Raw genomic sequence first — 6278 nt, forward strand, 5'->3', positions numbered from 1 at the left:
ACAACCAGGTATGTTATGAGCAAATCTCCTCTCTCCTTCTCCCTCTCTTTTCCCTCTCTCTGACAGATAGATGTCATTGGTTTTTGATTCCTTTAAGCTAGGGCTTGAGAGGTGAATGAAAGGCCGAATGAGCTAGAGGCAAGGAAATGGCTGAAAGACACATTTTGGGACATCGAGAAACCCTGAGCAGAATAATCCCAGACGGATGAAGAATTTTGCATTTTGGGACTTTTTTCTCTGCAAAAAATTCGCCTGGGATTGTTTGTGCAGAACAGCCGTTTCTGTTTGGAAAATAAAATTTCAACACAGAAATATGAATCCTGTAAAGGAAAAAATGCTGTTTACTGTGCGGAATGTGCTGCAACCGGGGATACATTCTGCTTTTGAATTCACAAACGGTTGATTTGCCTAGAAAATGGCATCTTCCCGAGAATTCAAGATGAAAGACCTGAAGATTTGAGAAATCAAACAAGGGAAAATGTTAATAACCGCAAATGTACTTGTGTTCGCAGCCAAATACTGTGAAAGACACCGGTTCTGGAGATGTGACCTTTCACATTCACAATTTCCAATTGAAAGTCTGAAATCCTCCAGAAGAAGAACTGTAATTCCCAGCATTCCTCACCTTTCTATGTGCTGACTAGAAGCTGCTGGGACTTCCAGTCGAAACTGAACATTAAGGCCATAGGATTCCTTCCCCTGCCACACTCCACTGATGGTTCTATATCTCCTCTCACCCTTTCTTTTCTCTCCCCAGATTCCTCCGCTTTGCAACAATGAGTTGTGGATATGGAAACTGTGGCTCCCCCTGCCAGTTTCAATGCGATCCATGGAGGTGTGCATCCAGCCTCCAGCTGCAGTGTCAATCCCTGGACCCGTCCTGCACTGTGACACAGCGCCTTGTGAAGTGAACGTCCTCCCACTGTGGCTCCAACGGTCTCGGCGGCTTTGTGGTGGCTATGGATTATGGGCTATGGTGGCTATGGTAATGGCTACTGTGGCGGCTATGGTATGGCTACTGTGGCGGCTATGGTTTGGCGATATGGCTGTGGAAGTAGCTATGGTTATGGTAGTGTGGCTCTGGTTATAACCGATGTGGCTGGAGAATGGATGTGTTTCGGGTGCTGGTAAACCAGCCATTCCCATCAAGGCATCTTCTGAAACACAAGAAATGACCCAGCCATGGACTCTTGACACAGATCTGTGGCTGTGCTTGGGCTGGTCCAGAAAGAGGTGCATGCTCAGTCTCCCAAAGGCATGGGCTGGGGTTGCTCCTCGAACCTCTGAACCCCCAGGTCTTCCCTCTCTTTTCATATCTGTTCTAATTTCATTCTGTTGTCTCCCAGATGTTCCCAACCCAAAAGAACCCTTTTCCTCTCTACTCTTCTGTTGTCTTTCAGAATCATTCAGCATTTTAACTCACATTCTTCGTCCATAATGTTAGCCTCTGCTCCTTCCTCTTTGTCGAGTCTCACCTCCATGAGAAGTTATGTTGCCAGGTGGGGGGCAGGGTTGTGGCCAGCCAGATGTTGAGGGACTCCGTTCCCATCATGCCTGACCGTATGGCCAGTGGCCAGGAACGAGGGAGCTGTAGTTCAAGAACTATGGAAAACCCTACGTTCCCCACCTTCCAACTTCTATGGAGAGGTTCTTTGGATGACTTGTCTGTTGTGATGATGGGTGATGAGACTCAGTGGAGTCCACTACAATCCCCAAGGAACTGTCACCATTGTGTAGCTGAATGTTGTCTGACCTGTTAGCTCTAGTAATGCATGTGCAAGTCTCTCAGGATGTCCTTACTCCTTTTAATATATTTCTGAAATTCTGTATCCTTTCACTATCAATAAACCCCCCCCCATCATACTTCATATTACTTGTGTTCTCGTTTTTTACCTGGTGTGTGGTGCAGTATCAGACATCTTCCCATGCCTGACATGATTTGACATGGTCACACAATAAAGACCCTACACCAGACTATGGGATGGTATTAAGTATCCATTGTGGTGCTATGAAATCAACCTGGCTTTTACTCCTTTCCTGAAGGTGTGGGTTGCCATTCATAAAAATCAGTCTGAGAAGCAATTTGGGAATGCAGAATGGTTGCTCATGTTGGTAAGGGTCTGTTGGCTTCTAAAGACAGAGAAAGGGAAGGATGCTTCACAGTTGCAAGGAGAAGAAGCACTCGGAGGGATGGGGCTTGCATCCTAAATGTCCTTTGTTAATTATTTATTCCTTCTCCCCTTTCCCTTCCTCTTCATTTATACCCTTCCTTTCCCCCAAAACCGATTCAAGGAGGCTTACAATCTAAAGCAATATGTAGAGAGATCTTCTGGCACCTTTGAGATGAACTGAATAAAGACTTTGGCAGCAGGAGCTTTCATAGACTTAAGTCCATGAAAGCACCTGCTGCCAGCTTGTTTCTTTCTATTAGTCCCTGCGAGTGAAGGGATCCCCGGTGTTCCTAGCGTGGCTGCTCATTGTTTGTCATGGCAGGAGTTGCATTCACTGGGTGTGACCCTTCCATGCATCTTCGGTTGGTGGCCTGTTCTAGCATTCCCATGAGTTCTGTGTTAGGTTTCCTATCCAACTCCTCCTTCGTATAACCCAATTCATGGAGCTGCCTCCAGATGCTGACCCTCATTTCCTGGACTGACATCTTTGGTATCTCAACTCTTTCAGGCGAACCCCTGGGTGGGCCTTTGTTATCCTTACGAAAGGGTTGTTGAAACTGAATTTGTTGTTGTTTTCTGCTGGCAATGGTTGTGAGGAGGGCCCTGTATTCTGATAAGTTACAGTGTGGATAGGGTCTCCCTTCTTGTCTGCCTTCTTCCCTATGGCCCTGGACCCTATTCCTGAGGCTGCTGCCGTCATTCCCTTGGCCAATTCCATTTGTGCTTCCCTGGTCCAGTATGCTTGGGATGCTTTGTTTATGTATTCCATGAACTCTCCCCAGCTCATGTTATGGAGCTTGAGGGACGGAGCGGGTCCTAGATAGGTCTTTGAGGCACTGTTTAGTCCTTGATACATGTCACGAATGATATCAAGATCATTCATCACGGGCTGTCCTTTCTTATTCAAGTGTATGACTCCTGACAGGATCCCCAACATCTTTTTCCTGGCTACATAAGTATCTGGCAGTTGCATCTCAGTCTGGTATTTTGCCTTTAGGATAGTTCCTGGCCACAAAATCTGCACTATCCTAGAGATCCAATCAGGTTACCTAAGTCGTAATTGGAGACTGCTGCTTCAAATGGGCCAGTGTAGCTGGGATCTAAACACAGCATAGCCACTTGAGTCAAATCCTGTCCTTTTGCCTTAGGGTAAGACAGAATGACAGTGGACATCCAGTGGACTGCGGTTTGGGTGTTCAGCCTCCCAACTGGTCGGCTACCGTCTTAATCTCTGCGAGAGTCCAACTGACTGTCTCAATAAATGTTTTGGTAACTGTGCCATCATCAGCCATTTGTTTTCTCTCTACCCAATTTGTAAGGATATCTGCTCAAATTTTGGGGAATATTAATTAGCTCAACACACCAATATCGGGCTCCTTACAAGTACCCTTTCTGGACCGAATCCCAGCAGTGTTTACCAAGGGACCAGGACTTCCAGGAACTGACGCAGAGGCAAAGTCTTTGAATTTTAAGCTAGTTTATGATGCACAGGGGGACACACACTCACACATATACATGCACTCTTGCAATCACTCAAGGCTAATAGAAGAAAGGGAGGAAAAGTGGAGAGAGAACACAAGGCCTTCTAATGGTAATACTCGCCGGAGATGGTTTCCCTCGGAATCAAGGTAAATGCAGCAACACTGAAGGAAAATGGGAAAGGGGTGCATGGACCCACGCCAGGAGAAGCAGACTGACAGAGTGCCTGCCTGCCAACAACATGGAACCCAGAACAAAGGAAAAACTGGATCTTAAATAGGTTCCTAGTCATGTACTCAGCAGAGGTTGTTGTCCTACATCAAAGCAAAACCAAATTTACACATCACTTGATCCATAGACATCCTCTGCCATGGGAAAACTATTGATACTGGAATGGCTTGTATCTGTGAAACATCTCCCAGTCATAAATCTGTCTCATAGGTGTGAAGGAATCTACTTGTTTGCAACTCCTAGCTAAGGCTTGCTGCCTATGTGGTCTCTCCACTTTCAGGTCATGGCAGCTGAGGGGCATCTCCCATAATGCCTTTCCATTAGGGTCATAAGGAGACATACCTTCACCCTATAGATGCAGGACTTGCTTAGAGGCCAAGTGATGCCAGGGAAGAAGGGCCACCTGATTACCTCCGCAGATGTATTTTGGGATAGAGATTTGTGGGGGTATTTTTATAAAATTCCAGACTTGATAACAAGTGCAACGTCCTTACAAACATTAATAACATTTTCCGAAAAAGGACAAGGACTGTTAAGCAACAGTTCAAGAAAAACAATGCAACACATTCCAAAGCTATTCCTTTATTTTGGATACACACACACACACACACACACACACACACACTTATCCGTCCACATTCGCTAGGGTTAGGGGCACAAGACCCCTATGAATATGGAAAAATTGCAAATAACAAAAACACCATGTATTGACCCAAGAGGACACCTCTCTAGGAATCTCTAGGTCCTCCGGCGCAACTCTGTGATCAATGTCTGACAAGCACTGACCATAGAATTGCACTGGAGGAGCTACAAAGGCCTAGTAGAGTCTTCTCTCTAAGAATCTCTCGGTCTTTCGGTGCAACTTTTAGTTAAAGTTGACCATAGAGTTGCACTGGAGGAACTGCAAAGGCCTAGTTGAGTATTCTCTCGAGGAATCTCTAGGTCTTTCGGTGCAACGTTTGGTTAAAGTTGACCATAGAGTTGCGCTGGAGGACCTAGATATTCCTAGAGACAACATATAAATCAAATCCGTGAATAATCAAATCCGCAAATATCAATTCTGCAAATATGGAGGGATGAGTGTATACACATATTCCAAAGAGCAAAGCTTGATTTTGCCATTGTATATAAGGAACACAATTTTGCTACACCAGCACAACAACAACACTGTTTTACTACACCATTGTATATAACTGGAATTGAGCATCCATAGATTTTGGTATCCATGGTGCCTCCTGGAACCAAACCTCAGCAGATACCAAGGGCCCACTGTAATGACATTTCTACATGGTTTTTCAAACCCATTTCCCTAATGAGTGCCTTGATTTCTGCCTTCCACCTCCTTTATTCATTTTCTCCATTGACTAAGCCTAGGAAATCAGGCTGAGATTTTCAATCAGCCACATATATATTTATGTATAACTAAGTTAACTAAGTAGCATCCTTTGGCCTGACCTGATCTCAATCCGGACTTACTGGGCATCGACCACTGCAAGTGACTGGGATCTGTTCTCCAATCATTTGGGATGGCCATAGTTTAAGGGTACAGATAACAAGGCGTAAGGCACCAGAGACGAGATATCGCCCACACACGCTTTCATTATCCCTGGCGATAAAATGGCTTTTTTAACCAATGGAAGAATTTATAACGTGCTTTCAGGACTACAACACCCAGAATCCTCTGCTGGCTGGCAACTATAGTCCAGAGAAGGCCATGTCCACCTGAAATCCCATTTGCTCTCTTCTAAGAGGGTTCCTTGGAAGATGTTCTGCCACTTGTCAGTTTCTGGTTTGACTGTAAACCTGCTATTGCATCCCTGACATTTGCATAGAAATGTGTCCCGGGGCTAAAAATGTCCTTCTGAAAAACCACTCATGGGTGGAATAAAGATGTCAGAGACCTGCTTCTGGCTTCCCAATCCTTGGGGTGCCTTAAAAAGATCCCAGTGTTTGTCTTGTCCCTTAAGAAGCACATAAGGTTGAGAAGGAGCTGAGTCCTGTGCCCCTCATATCTGATCCAGTGATGGTGAACCTTTTAGAAGCCGAGTGCTCAAACTGCAACCCAAAACCCACTTATTTATTGCAAAGTGCCGTGTCCCTCTGGCTTTCTAGTGACAAACTCTGGCAAACTCTGTGCTGGGGCGATGGCACATGTGCCCACAGAGAGGGCTCTGAGTGCCACCTCTGGCATGCAGGCCATAGGTTCACCATCACTGTTAGACCCAGGGAACCATTGGCCATCCATGGAGTGAGGCAATTCTTCACTGAGGCTGCTGCTACGTTGCATAATTTCTGCAGTTAGACGCTTCTTTAACTGTCCTGGACACCTAGGATTTGTAGTATGTAATCATCATCATCATCATCATCATCATCATCATCATCATCATCATCATCATC

Source organism: Sceloporus undulatus, chromosome 9, assembly GCF_019175285.1.
Source record: "Sceloporus undulatus isolate JIND9_A2432 ecotype Alabama chromosome 9, SceUnd_v1.1, whole genome shotgun sequence".
NCBI classification, from domain to species: Eukaryota; Metazoa; Chordata; class Lepidosauria; order Squamata; family Phrynosomatidae; genus Sceloporus; species Sceloporus undulatus.